The sequence below is a fragment of the Rana temporaria genome, chromosome 4 (genome assembly GCF_905171775.1).
Source record: "Rana temporaria chromosome 4, aRanTem1.1, whole genome shotgun sequence".
Lineage (NCBI taxonomy): Eukaryota > Metazoa > Chordata > Amphibia > Anura > Ranidae > Rana > Rana temporaria.
Genome location: NC_053492.1, coordinates 465046800 through 465062181, shown reverse-complemented (window position 1 = coordinate 465062181; position 15382 = coordinate 465046800). Strand labels below are relative to the sequence as shown.

Here is a 15382-nt window from a genome sequence, read left to right as displayed (position 1 = left end):
AACCCACAGTGGATTTGCAGGGTTCTCGCATTGCACCAGTGTGAACCGGGCCTAAGAAATATTTTTTTTAGTTTACAAAATGCATGCAATGACAGTTGATAAGGATTAACGGCTTGCCAACCGCCGCACAACGATGTACGGCGACGGCACGGCTGCACACATGGGCGTCCAGGTATGTCCCCTTTAAGATGCAGAGCCATTGGTCGCGAGCGCAGCGGCATGTTCATAGCTGTGCTGCAAAGTGTCCCTGGAATTTTTTTTCAAAATGTTGGCAACTATGATATACCCCTCACATACTCTTCCTCTCCCCTGATGCAGAACCTTTTAAGAGCTCGCTCCTGTGTTGGTGGAGGTGAGCAGTAATGACTAGGCCTCACATCCAGGGAGTATTCCAGTCAGGCTTGATTAGGTACATAAATGTAAGGTGACCAGATTTTTAAAATGAAATCCGGGGACATATTTTTTTTTTACTAGTAATGGTGGCAATCAGCGACTCTCTGCCCGTCGCCACCGCTGCCCGCCTCACAGCCTGTCAAGTCTCACTCTCCGGGCCCTGGGATCATCAGAAAGGGGCACAGATAATGGAAAAAATGCACCCCCCTCCCCCCAAGCTACTAGGAGCGGCGGAGTGGGGGGTGTGTAATTCAGATTTTTTTTTTTTATTCTGCACTGACTGGGCCGGATTCAGAAAGAGATACGACGGCGTATCTATGTGGCTGATTCATAGAATCAGGTTACGCATAGATATCCCTAAGATCCGACAGGTGTAATTGACTTACACCGTCGGATCTTAGGCTGCAATCTCACGCTGGCCGCTAGGTGGCACTTCCGTTTGTTTACGCGAGGAATATGCAAATGAGGAGTTACGCCGATTCAGAAACGAACGACCGCCCGGCGCTTTTTTTTTACGTTGTTTGCATACGGCTTTTTCCGGCGTATAGTTACCCCTGCTATATGAGGGGTAGCTAATGTTAAGTATGGCCGTCGTTCCCACGCTGAGTTTTGAAATTTTACGTTGTTTGCGTAAGTCGTTCGCGAATACGGCTGGACGTAATTTACGTTCACGTCGAAAGCAAAGACGTCATTGCGACGTCATTTAGAGCAATGCACACTGGGAGATTTTACGGAAGGCGCATGCGCCGTTCAAGTAAAGCGTAAAAAACGCAGGGTCAAGGGAAATTTAAATAAAACACGCCCCCTAAATCCCCATTTGAATTACGCGGCCTTACGCCGCAACACATACGCTAAGCCGCTCTAACTAAGGGCGCAAGTTCTTTGTGAATAAAGTACTTGCGCCCAAAGTTAGAGCGGCGTAACGTATCGGAGATACGTTACGCGGGCCGGACAGATACGCCAATGTATCTGAATCCGGCCCACTGTCTTTGAAATTGCCCCAGCCCCTGTTCAAATCCAATCTGGGGACAAAACTGGGGACAGACTTGGCCCGGGGACAGTGTCCTCAATCTGGGGACTGTCCCCTGAAACCGGGGATGTCTGGTCACCCTAATAAATGGCCTCCCTACACCTATAGCAAGGGAATAATTAAACTTAGTCAGAGCTGCACAGTTTTAGGTAGATTCAGGTAGAAAGGAATAAACTTACGGCGGCGTAGCTTAGCGTGTTTACGCTACGCCGCCGTAAGTTAGGTAGGCAAGTATATGATTCTCAATGTACTTTAAGGTGACCAGATTTTTTAAATGAAATCCGGGGACATATTTTTTTCTTTACTAGTAATGGCAACAATCAGCGACTCTCTGCCCGTCGCCGCCCGCCTCACAGCCTCTCAAGTCTTACTCTCCGGCCCCGGCTACTACTGGATGGGGAGCGGAGGAAGATCACTCTGCAGGGAAGGCAAGGAGATAGGCAGGTGGCTGGCCAGGATTTGAGCCAAGGCAGAAGAACATGTGAGCGAAGCTGAATGGGCATGCACCCGAAACTGAAGAAATATTCCCTCTGCTCCGACCAGCACATGACCATAAGAAAGGGGCACAGATAATGGGAAAAACACAACCCCCCTATGCTAGTAGGCACGGAGGAGCGGGGGGGGGGGGGGTTTAATTCTACATTTTTGTATTTAATTCTGCACTGATTGTCTTTGAAATTGCCCCTGCCCCCTATCAAATCCAATCTGGGGACAAAGCCAGGGACAGACTTGGTCCGGGGACAGTGTCCTCAATCAGGGGACTGTCCCCTGAAACTGGGGATGTCTGGTCACCCTAATGTACTTGCCTGCTAATATACGGCGGCGTAGCCTAAAGCAGGCGGGCGTAAGGGCGCCGAATTCAAATGTGTGGAAGGGGGGCGTGTTTAATGCTAATAAGGCTTGACCTTACGTTTTTTCACGTTTTTTCGTTACTGTGCATGCGCCGGGCGCCTACATTTCCCAGTGTGCATTGCGGCTAAGTACGCCGCACGGGCCTATTGATTTCGACGTGGACGTAAACGACGTAAATCGCTATTCGAGGACGACTTACGCAAACAACGTAAAAATTTTGAATCTCGCGGCGGGAGCGGCGGCCATACTTTAACATTGCTATTCCACCTAATAGATGGAATAACTCTAGGCCTGAAAATGGCTTACGGAAACGGCGTAAATCTACTGCGGCGGCCGGGCGTACGTTCGTGAATCGGCGTATCAACTCATTTACATATTCTACGCCGACCGCAATGGAAGCGCCACCTAACGGCCATCCGAAATATTGCAATCTAAGATAGGACGGCGCAAGCCGTCGTATCTTAGATATGTTTAAGCGTATCTCTGTTTGAGCATACGCTTAAACATAAGTCGGCGTAGATTCTGAGTTAGGTCGGCTTATCTACTGATAAGCCGGCCTAACTCTTACTGAATCTACCTATTTGTTTTTATCTACAAGCACCCTTTACCTTGTATAGACTTTTTTCTGGTAAGGGTGAACTAACCCTTGATGCCTAGTACACACGATCGGTTTTCCAGACGGTAAAACGTCCGCCGGGAAAACCGAGAACCTGCTCGGTAACTTTTTCCCGCTACACACGGCCGGGTTTCCCGACAGGAAAACTGCCATGAGAGCTTTGGTCGGGAAACCCGGCCGTGCGTATGCTTCACCGCAGTCTTTTCCCATAGGAAAACTGCCAGCTTAAAACCGCCGAGAAGTCGGGAAATCTGTGATGGAGCATACACACGGCCGGGATTGCTGGCCAAAAGCTCTCATGGCAGTTTTCCCGTCGGGTGTACGAGGCATTAAAATTGTTATACAACCACTTTTACCTACAGGTAAGCCTATATCAACCACTTCACACAAATCTTTGTCCTCATATGTCGGTACTTTGACGCCAAATACCAGGGTTATGGCAGGAGCTAGCTGCCATAACCCTGGTATTTTCGGAAATGGCGTGTGTTTCTCTTTGAGATGAAAGTGGTCTCTGCGGCGGATTCGCCGCAAGATCACCTTTATCGGTGGCGAGAGAGGTGCCTGCCGCGCCCTCTCCCGTTGATGCTTGGCTGCTGACTGAGGGGAAGATGGCCCCCGCTCGGCTCCATAGCATGGGAGGGCGGAAGCTATGTCAAATGTCACTTCCGCCCATAGCTCTTAACCACTTCCCGCCCGATCAATAGCAAATTGACATCCGGGAAGTGGTTTTGTTATCCTGACTGGACGTCATATGACGTCCAGCAGGAAAACAGCCGCCCTGCAACCGTGGGGGCGCACATCGCAGCAAAAGGTGGTGCGGTGCGTCAGTCTGACACACCGCTACACCGATCTCGGTAAAGAGCAGGCGGAGGCTCTTTACCACGAGATCAGCCGCGTGCAATCACGGCTGTTCACAATGTAAACAGGAAGAGTCGCTGATCGGCTTTTCCTCACTCGCGTCTGACAGACATGAGTAGAGGAGAGCCGATCGGCTGCTCTCCTGACAGGGGGGGTCTGTGCTGATTGTTTATCAGAGCCATAGGTGTGTGCAGCCTATTGCATTAGGGTGTGCACCCCAAACCTCCAACACATATGCATTTGACATATTTACCGGCCTCTTCCCCACTCTCCATCCTAAAACAATGAGGGGAAGGTGGCGCAAGGGAGCACATGGGGAACCCGGTCAACAGAAGGAAATGAAAAAGAGAAAGGAGGGGTGCCATATATTAGTACCAATCCCTTATATTTTCCTCCTGTGGCAGCTGAATGTTGACAAAAGGGAAAGGAGGAGAAGCCTACTTTCAGCTGCTGCAGGAGGAAAATACACATCAGTTCCTTTAAATTCCACCCCCACCACCTCTCCTGTCCAGGTTCTGAGGTTAAGCAAGGAAGGATTGTGGTTTACCTATCACCTGACCACTATTGACAGGTTGCCAACTCCAGGATTAGGGTGTGCCCAGGCACACCTGGCACACCCCTTGCACACGCCTATGATCAGAGCGGCCTCCCCTCGGATACCCGCACAGGACCACCAGGATGCCGCAATGGACCACAAGGGATGGCCACCCACACTGGACCACCAGGGAAATGCCAATCAGTACCCAGGCAGCTGCCAATCAGTGCCCATCCAAAATGCCTGCTAGTGCCAGTGCCATCAGTGATGCCTATCAGTGCCATTTATCAGTGCCACATATCAGTGCCCATCAGTGCCACATATCAGTGCCCATCAGTGCCACGTATCATTGCCCACCAGTGCCGCCTATTAGTGCTACTCATAAGTACCCATCAGTGCAGCCTTCCGGTGCCCATCAGTGCAGCCTTCCAGTGCCCATCAGTGTCGCCTATTAGTGCCTACCAGTGCCACCCATGAGTGCCCATCTGTGACGCCTATCAATGCCCATCAGCGCTGCATATCAGTGCCACCCATCAGTGCCCATCGTCCATTCCACCTCGTTGGTGACACCCCATCGGTGCTGCCTTATCAGTGCCCATCAGTGAAGGAGAAAACATATCTATTTACAACATTTTATAACAAAAACTAAATAAAAACTTTTTTTTTTCCCAAACATTTCTGTCTTTTTTTATCTGTTTAGCAAAAAATAAAGGGCCAGATTCACAAAAGAGATACGACGGCGTATCTACTGATACGCCGTCGTATCTCTGTTTCTAACTATGCGGCTGATTCATAGAATCAGTTGCGCATAGCTAGCCCTAAGATCCGACAGGTGTAATGGACTTACACTGTCGGATCTTAGGATGCAGTACCGCGGCCGCCACTGGGGGGAGTTCTCGTCGTAAACCAGCGTCGGGTATGCAAATTAGCACTTACGGAGATCCACAAAGCTTTTTCCCTTCGTTAAGTCACCGTTAGTGTTAGTTTGCCATCGCAAAGATAGGGTACCTTTACAAAAGTGTAAAGGTACTCTACCATGCAAAAGTATACCCGTCGTTCCCGCGTCGGTTTTGAATTTTTTTCAAATCTTTTATTTTTCCCGCCGCAACTCTTTTTTACCCGTCGCGATTCACAAAACTTCGCGCAAAGCACGTCGGGAAAATAGCGTCGGGAGCATGCGCAGTACGTCCGGCGCGGGAGTGCGCCTAATTTAAATGGGACTCGCCCCATTTGAATTGGCCCGCCTTGCGCCGGACTGATTTAGGATACACCGCCGCAAATTTCCAGGTAAGTGCTTTGTGGATCGGGCACTAACTTGTGTAATTTGCGGCGGTGTAACTTAAATCAGAAAAGTTACGCTGCGCCCGCTGGTTGTGAATCTGGCCCAAAATCCACAGAAGTGATCAAATACCACCAAAAGAAAGCTCTATTTGTGGGAACAAAATGATAAAAATTCTGTTTGGGTACAGTGCAGCATGACCGCACAATTGTCATTTAACTACTTGCCGACCAGCCGCCGTCATTCTACGGCGGCAGGTCGGCTCTCCTGGGTGAGAGCACGTCATACTACGTCGGCTTTTAGAGCGGCCACTAGGGGCCCCCGACTCCCGTGCGTGTGCCCGGCAGGCGCGATCGCCGCCGGGCACTCGTGATTGCTTGTTACAGAGCGGGGACCGGGAGCTGTGTGTATAAACACACAGCTCTCGGTCCTGTCAGGGGGGGAAATGCTGATCTTCTGTTCATACAATGTATGAACCGAGGATCAGTGTTTCCCCTAGTGAGGCCACCCCCCCCCCCCCACAGTAAGAACACACCCAGGGAACATACTTAACCCCTTCCCCGCCCCCTAGTGTTAACCCCTTCACTGCCAGTGGCATTTTTATAGTAATCCAATGCATTTTTATAGCACTGATCGCTATAAAAATGCCACTGGTCCCAAAAATGTGTCAAAAGTATCCGAAGTGTCCGCCATAATGTCGCAGTACCGAAAAAAAATCGTTGATCGCCGCCATTACTAGTAAAAAAAAAATATTAATAAAAATGACATAAAAATACCCCCTATTTTGTAAACGCTATAACTTTTGCGCAAACCAATCAATAAACGCTTATTGCGATTTTTTTTTACGAAAAATACGTAGAAGAATACGTATCGGCCTAAACTGAGGAAAAAACATTTTTTTTATATATTTTTGGGGGATATTTATTACAGCAAAAAGTAAAAAATATTAATTTTTTTCAAAATTGTCGCTCTATTTTTGTTTATAGCGCAAAAAATAAAAACCGCAGAGGTGATCAAATACCACCAAAAGAAAGTTCTATTTGTGGGTAAAAAAGGACGCCAATTTTGTTTGGGAGCCACGTCGCACGACCGCGCAATTGTCAGTTAAAGCGACGCAGTCCCGAATCGCAAAAAGTGCTCTGGTCTTTGACCAGCAATATGGTCCGGGGGGTAAGTGGTTAAACAGCGACAGCGCTAAAAGCTGAAATTTGGCCTAGGTGGGAAGGGGGGGGGGGGGGGGAGTGCCTGGTATTGAAGTGGTTAAATGTAAATGACTGGCAAGGCAATGAAGAAGTAGCATTGGAAGTGTATAAAGACGGTATTTCGGATGCCTACAAAGCTGATCTCAGGGGAAATCCTAATTATAATAACTTGCGTGCCCCTGGCTTTCTTCCCTTTCCTTTTTTTTTTTTGTTATAAACAAAACTTTTATTTTAGTTATGAAAAAAATCCGCTGCCGATTGCAAAATGTAATTAACAATGTAAAGAATTCCTAAAGCAGCTGAACATTTCCAAGCCAAGAAAGTGCAATAAAAATACACCACGGCAAGATAAAAAAAAGTCAAACGTTTTTTTCCGTAAAACAAATAAAGGAATTTCGTTTCAATACTCTTGCTGATTAAATCTAAGTGTAGGCCAAAAAAATTCTTTACGGTTATCAATGAAGCCTGGAATAATAAACAGATTTGTAACAATGCTAAGTATGTTTTGTTTGCGGCGCGCTGCGCCTACATCTGGAAACCAGAAGTCTGCGGCGTGAGAAGAATAGATGGATGTTGCTAATGATTGTGACTCATAGACACTGCAATGCGTTTATTGTTCGGAGGGGGGCTTCACCTTGACCTTTCTACGCGATCAAAACTAAAACGGCAAATAAAACATTTTACGGGGCGAGACGTTGTCAGGAAATTTAGAATCTGTAAACAGTTATTCATTGCTCTCCGATGGCCTTTGAAGACGGTAGGAGGAGCCCCGAGTGTTCAGGACAGATTTAGGGAAAGGCAGTTTTGCGTCTGGATTCCTGGCGCAGGAAGTGTTCGCTGTGGGACTAGGTGGAATATGTGCCACAACTTTCAGGAGCCAATCAGGTAAAAGGGTTAAGGCAATTTCTAAAGGATGGGTTCAACAGAAACCTGTCGCCAGACCTTTTTCAGAAGCAGGGAGATCCTTGCACTTCCGATTCTCAGATGCAGCTTTCTCTTCAGCAAGGAGAACAGTGAGCAGCACAGATAAGCACAGACATCCCAAGTCTCCCGCGACTCGCGGGAGTCTCCCTCATTTGGCTGCGGGCTCATGGACACTAGTGTTCTTCAAGTCACACCCAAACACTTTAGCGACGCACAGCAATATGTTTTACAGCATAAACTATACATATATTTTGCAATGAAATAACATTTCTAATCATATAAAGTTAACCACAAGGGTCCCCCTTTACATCAGAGTCCTCAGAGTTCTCCCTTTACATTTGAATCCGCAGTTTCCCCTTTACATCTGAATCCACAAAGGTCCCCCTTTACATCTGAATCCGTAGTTTCCCCTTTACATATGAATCCGCAGAGTTCCCCTTTTACATCTGAATCCACAGAGTTCCCCTTTTACATCTGAATCCACAGAGTTCCCCTTTTACATCTGAATCCACAGAGTTCCCCTTTTACATCTGAATCCACAGAGTTCCCCCTTTACATCTGAATCCACAAAGGTCCCCGTTTACATCTGAATCCGCAGAGTTTCCCTTTTACATCTGAATCCACAGAGTTCCCCCTTTACATCTGAATTCGCAGAGTTCCACTTTTACATCTGAATCCGCAGAGTTCCCCCTTTACATCTCAATCCACAGAGGTCCCCATTTACATCTGAATCTGCAGAGTTTCCCTTTTACATCTGAATCCGCAGTGTTTTTTCTCTTTACATCTGAATCCGCAGAGTTCCCCTTTTACATCTGAATCCGCAGAGTTCCCCCTTTACATCTGAATCCACAGAGTTCCCCCTTTACATCTGAATCCGCAGAGTTTCCCCTTTACATCTCAATCCACAGAGGTCCCCATTTACATCTGAATCTGCAGAGTTTCCCTTTTACATCTGAATCCGCAGTGTTTTTTCTCTTTACATCTGAATCCGCAGAGTTCCCCCTTTACATCTCAATCCACAGAGGTCCCCATTTACATCTGAATCTGCAGAGTTTCCCTTTTACATCTGAATCCGCAGTGTTTTTTCTCTTTACATCTGAATCCGCAGAGTTCCCCTTTTACATCTGAATCCGCAGAGTTCCCCCTTTACATCTGAATCCACAGAGTTCCCCCTTTACATCTGAATCTGCAGAGTTCCCCCTTTACATCTGAATCTGCAGAGTTCCCCCTTTACATCTGAATCCGCAGTTTCCCCTTTACATCTGAATCCGCAGAGTTTCCCCTTTACATCTGAATCCACAAAGGTCCTCCTTTACATCTGAATCCACAAAGGTCCCCCTTTACATCTGAATCCGTAGTTTCCCCTTTACATCTGAATCCGCAGAGTTTCTCATTTACATCTGAATCCGCAGAGTTCCCCCTTTACATCTGAATCCACAGTGTTTCCCCTTTTACATCTGAATCCACAGAGTTCCCCCTTTACATCTGAATCCGCAGAGTTTCTCATTTACATCTGAATCCGCAGTTTCCCCTTTACATCTGAATCCGCAGAGTTTCCCCTTTACATCTGAATCCACAAAGGTCCTCCTTTACATCTGAATCCACAAAGGTCCCCCTTTACATCTGAATCCGTAGTTTCCCCTTTACATCTGAATCCGCAGAGTTTCTCATTTACATCTGAATCCGCAGAGTTCCCCCTTTACATCTGAATCCACAGTGTTTCCCCTTTTACATCTGAATCCACAGAGTTCCCCCTTTACATCTGAATCCGCAGAGTTTCTCATTTACATCTGAATCCGCAGAGTTCCCCCTTAACATCTGAATACACAGTGTTTCCCTTTTACATCTGAATTCCGCAGAGTTTCCCCTTTTACATCTGAATCCGCAGAGTTCCCCCTTTTACATCTGAATCCGCAGAGTTCCCCCTTTTACATCTGAATCCGCAGAGTTCCCCCTTTACATCTGAATCCGCAGTGTTCCCCTTTTACATCTGAATCTGCAGAGTTTGCCCTTTTAAATATGAACCCGCAGAGTTTCCCCTTTTACATCTGAATCCGCAGAGTTTCCCCTTTTAAATATGAACCCGCAGAGTTCCCATATACTGTAAGGTGGGGCTCTGCAGACTCTGACGTAAGGGAGAATTCTGGGGACTCTGACATAAGGGTTGCTATGGGAACCCTGATTTAAGGGGGATCACTGAGTATAGGAGTCTGATGTAAGGGGGAACACTGTGGCCTCTGGTGTAAAGGGGAACTGTGGTATAAGGGGTGCTCTGAGAACCCAGATTTACCTTAGTGTACTCACTCAGAGGCAGGAGAGAGAAGGGGGGAGACTTCAGTCACAGACAGGGATGGATGGTGAGCTCACTCACCCCTTGATAGTCAGCACCTCTCATCCAGATGTAACTGAGGCTGCTGGACTTCAAATTTCCGGCCCCCACTTTCCTTTTCTGAGGCACAGCGCCAGGGATTGGAGTGTGGGAAGACAAAGAGGGGTAGGGGCGGGAGGAAGAGTAGCAGATCGAGCCTTCTCTCCTCTCCCATCTGTATGTAGGGGGAACTGTTAGTGCTGGCTTTGGGCAGTGTGAAAGAGAGTGTAACAGACACTCTCAGCTCAGACAACTGCAGCCGGCAACCCTGCTGGGAAGCCATAGTCCAGTCTGAATAATGTGTTTGAAACCCAGACACATGATTCCAAACCCAAACTGTCCGGTGAATCCCAGACAGGTGGCAAGCCTAATGGACACTGGCGAGCGCCGAGGCGATCTCCCGGCTGGGCCTGTCACTCAGCCGTATTAGAATCGCACCTCAACCACTGAACAACTACCTTTGACAATCGAACTAAAAACTGACATGAAAATTGCACCACATATATGTGAACCCAGGCTTACTGCTGCTTGCCCACGGCAGGGCTACATGTAAAAAACTACCACCTGCCCGGCCTCTGCAACTGCATGTCCGGGGCGTCAATCGATATGATTTGCAGATCGTTGTATTTTGCTATTTTTTAACCACTTAAGGACCGGACCAATATGCTGCTAAATGACCCAAGGGGTTTTTACAATTCAGCACTGCGTCGCTTTAACAGACAATTGCACGGTCGTGCGACGTGGCTCCCAAACAAAATTGGTGTCCTTTTTTCCCCACAAATAGAGCTTTCTTTTGGTGGAATTTGATCACCTCTGCGGTTTTTATTTTTTGCGCTATAAACAAAAATAGAGCGACAATTTTGAAAAAAATGCAATATTTTTTACTTTTTGCTATAATAAATATCCCCCAAAAACATATATACATTTTTTTTTCCTCAGTTCAGGCGGATACGTATTCTTCTACCTATTTTTGGTAAAAAAAATCGCAATAATCGTTTATCGGTTGGTTTGCGCAAAATTTATAGCGTTTACAAAATAGGGGATAGTTTTATTGCATTTTTATTATTTTTATTTTTTTACTACCAATGGCGGCAATCAGCGTTTTTTTTCGTGACTGCGACATTATGGCGGACACTTCGGACAATTTTGACACATTTTTGGGACAATTGTCATTTTCACAGCAAAAAATGCATTTAAATTGCATTGTTTGTTGTGAAAATGACAGTTGTAGTTTGGGAGTTAACCACAGGGGGCGCTGTAGGAGTTAGGAGTGTAGGAGTGTGTGTTTACAACTGTAGGGGGGTGTGGCTGTAGGACTGACATCATCGATCGAGTCTCCCTATAAAAGGGATCACCTGATCGATGCGCTGCCACAGTGAAGCACGGGGGAAGCCGTGTTTACATAAGGCTCTCCCCGTTCTTCAGCTCCGGGGAGCGATCGCGACGGAGCGGCTATAAACGAATAGCGCCGTCGTCCCGGATCGCTCCCGCGGGAATCCGACCGCCGCATGTAGCATGGGGGGGGTCCCGATCGGACCCCCGACCTGCAGAAAGGCAGGGACGTACAGGTACGCCAATGTGCCTGTACGTGCCATTCTGCCGACGTATATCTACATGCGGCGGTCGGGAAGCGGTGAAACCAGACCTGTCTGTCTTACGGCCCTGTCTGTAGTATATTTTTTGATGTCAGTGGCTGTCACCTCCTATTTCTCAATCTAGGCCTAATTCAATTTTAGCTTCAGTGGTATTATAAGAAATAACAAAAAGACGTAATACAAAAGTCGGAGACGGAGTGATCAAATAATTGCAAAGGTCAGAAACCATTCAGCCCAATAAAAAAGTCATTTGTGGCATTTAAGCAAATTAAGAACATGCGCCTGAAGCCAAATGTCTGAGGGACACTTATTAGGTGTTTTGGCCACCTGACTCCATAGTCCTGATCGGCTTCCAGTTCAGAAAGCGGCATTAACAAAGTCAGCCCTTGGCCTTTATGTAGTCATGGAAGTCCCAAGTGTAGGCTGATCTTCCATTATCACATACGCCATGTGCAGGGACAGCCTGGCCTTCTACGGATATTACAAAGATTCTGGTCCATTAAAACGGAACGTCAAGAAATTAAATACAACTGATACGGGGATGTTTCATTATAAGAAGGGTGATTTATTATAATGGACACATTAATTATCCATGTATAAGTCTGCAAAGGACATTAGCAATGATTATATCTCCTACCCTTTAGCCCCACATGCATCAAGTCCCAGGGGCAGAAGGTTGAAACAAAACTGGCAAGTAATAAAAAGTACCATCGTAAAACAGATATTGAAGGTTATCAGCAAAGCTACAAGAGGGCTTTCTTGTAGGGCCGTTACTGATTAAAATTTTCGTGTTCGATTAATCAATTTTTTTAAATCGATTAATCGACTAATTTTGATTAATTATAACGCACATACATTTTTCGGATCATCACCATATATAGTCCCCACTGTAATATCCACAGACATCTCCCTACTGTAATCTCCACAGACATCTCCCCACTGTAATATCCACAGACATCTCCCCCACTGTAATATCCACAGACATCTCCCCCACTGTAATATCCACAGACATCTCCCCACTGTAATATCCACAGACATCTCCCCCACGGTAATATCCACAGTCATCTCTCCCCACTGTAATATCCACAGACATCTCCCCCCACTGTAATATTCACAGACATCTCCCCCCACTGTAATATCCACAGACATCTCCCCCACTGTAATATCCACAGACATCTCCCCCACTGTATTATCCACAGACATCTCCCCCACTGTATTATCCACAGACATCTCCTCCACTGTAATATTCACAGACATCTCCCCCCACTGTAATATCCACAGACATCTCCCCCCACTGTAATATCCACAGACATCTCCCCCCACTGTAATATCCACAGACATCTCCCCCACTGTAATCCACAGACATCTCCCCCACTGAAATATCCACAGACATCTCCCCACTGTAATATCCACAGACATCTCCCCCACTGTAATATCCACAGACATCTCCCCCACTGTAATATCCACAGACATCTCCCCCACTGAAATATCCACAGACATCTCCCCCACTGTAATATCCACAGACATCTCCCCCACTGTAATATCCACAGAAATCCCCCCCCCCCACTGTAATCCACAGACATCTCCCCCACTGTAATATCCACAGACATCTCCCCACTGTAATATCCACAGACATCTCCCCCCACTGTAATAGCCTCAGACATCTCCCCCACTGTAATATCCACAGACATCTCCCCCACTGTAATATCCACAGACATCTCCCCACTGTAATATCCACATACATCTCCCCACTAATATCCACAGACATCTCCCCCCACTGTAATATCCACAGACATCTCCCCCACTGTAATATCCACAGACATCTCCCCCACTGTAATATCCACATACATCCCCCCACTGTAATATCCACAGACATCCCCCCACTGTAATGTCCACAGACATCTCCCCCACTGTAATATCCACAGACATCTCCCCACTGTAATATCCACAGACATCTCCCCAACTGGAATATCCACAGACATCTCCCCACTGTAATATCCACAGACATCCCCCCCACTGTAATATCCACAGACATCTCCCCACTGTAATATCCACAGACATCTCCCCCACTGTAATATCCACCGACATCTCCCCCACTGTAATATCCACAGACATCTCCCCACTGTAATATCCACAGACATCTCCCCACTGTAATATCCACAGACATCTCCCCCCACTGTAATATCCACAGACATCTGCCCCACTGTAATATCCACAGACATCTCCCCCCACTGTAATATCCACAGACATCTGCCCCACTGTAATATCCACAGACATCTCCCCCACTGTAATTTCCACAGACATCTCCCCCATTGTAATATCCACAGACATCTCCCCCACTGTAATATCCACAGACATCTCCCCACTGTAATCCACAGACATCTCCCCACTGTAATATCCACAGACATCTCCCCCACTGGAATATCCACAGACATCTCCCCACTGTAATATCCACAGACATCTTCCCCACTGTAATATCCACAGACATCTCCCCACTGTAATATCCACAGACATCTCCCCACTGTAATATCCACAGACATCTCCCCTACTGTAATATCCACAGACATCTCCCCCACTGTAATATCCACAGACATCTCCCCCACTGTAATATTCACAGACATCTCCCCCACTGTAATATCCACAGACCTCTCCCCCACTGTAATATCCACAGACATCTCCCCCACTGTAATATCCACAGACCTCTCCCCCACTGTAATATCCACACACATCTCCCCCACTGTAATATCCACAGACATCTCCCCCACTGTAATATCCACAGACATCTCCCCCACTGTAATATCCACAGACATCTCCCCCCACTGTTATATCCACAGACATCTCCCCCCACTGTAATCCACAGACATCTCCCCACTGTAATCCACAGACATCTCCCCCACTGTAATCCACAGACATCTCCCCACTGTAATCCACAGACATCTCCCCACTGTAATATGGTCCACATCTCCCCCACTGTATAGGAAGATTAGTGCTTGATTAGTCTTACCAGAGAAGCCGGCTGAACACGAACAGTTGAGGCCGGGTGATGACGTCAGCACGCCGCTCTAGGCCGCCGCCTGGTGGACCAAGATGGCCGACGCTCCAGGAGCTAGGCCATAGCCTTTCCTATGGCCGAGGCAGCAGTGGAGCTCCGCGGATCACGTGGTGTGCCGATCCGCATATGGTGACCCGTTCGGATCACGGAACATTTATGATCCGTTGTACCACTAGTACTGATCAAAGAAATTTGATCGATCAAAAATGTACCGATTAATCGAGGAATTAATCTTTAATTTCCACAGCCCTACTTTCTTGTTATAAGTTTTGGATGCATTGACCTATAAACTTACCCTGAGCTACAAGCTTTTAAGTGCACAGTCCAGCGATTACATACGTTAATGATCATTACGCATACAATGCAACCATAACTTAATTGGATAAATAACTTCTGTTCTAGATCGCTTCTCTGCCCTTTGGCTAAGATCAAGTGTAGTATCTGTTCTTATCATTTACCAAGAGTTGGTGCTATGCTGAACGTCCCTGGTCCACGGTGGTGGATTGGGAATGGCGGTGGCTATGCAAAACCTCTTGGCGTAATGGCAACCTGGACGGTTAGTATCACTGCGGACCGAAACAGTACTGCTCGATGAATGGAGGGATGTTACTAGAAAAAAAGAAAGCCGAAAGGGAAGCTTCCTGGTGTGGATGGAGAACCACTGGGTCTGGCGGAAGG

The 15382-nt window shown here is 47.1% G+C and overlaps 1 protein-coding gene and 1 pseudogene across 1 annotated transcript in view; one reads left to right on the top strand and one right to left on the bottom strand.

Moving 5' to 3' along the window:
- The window catches only part of PLCB1 (phospholipase C beta 1), an 825411-nt gene that overhangs the window by 730947 nt on the left and 79082 nt on the right, over positions 1 to 15382 (bottom strand). The window lies entirely within an intron of this gene.
- LOC120938705 lies at positions 15107 to 15189 on the top strand (annotated as a pseudogene).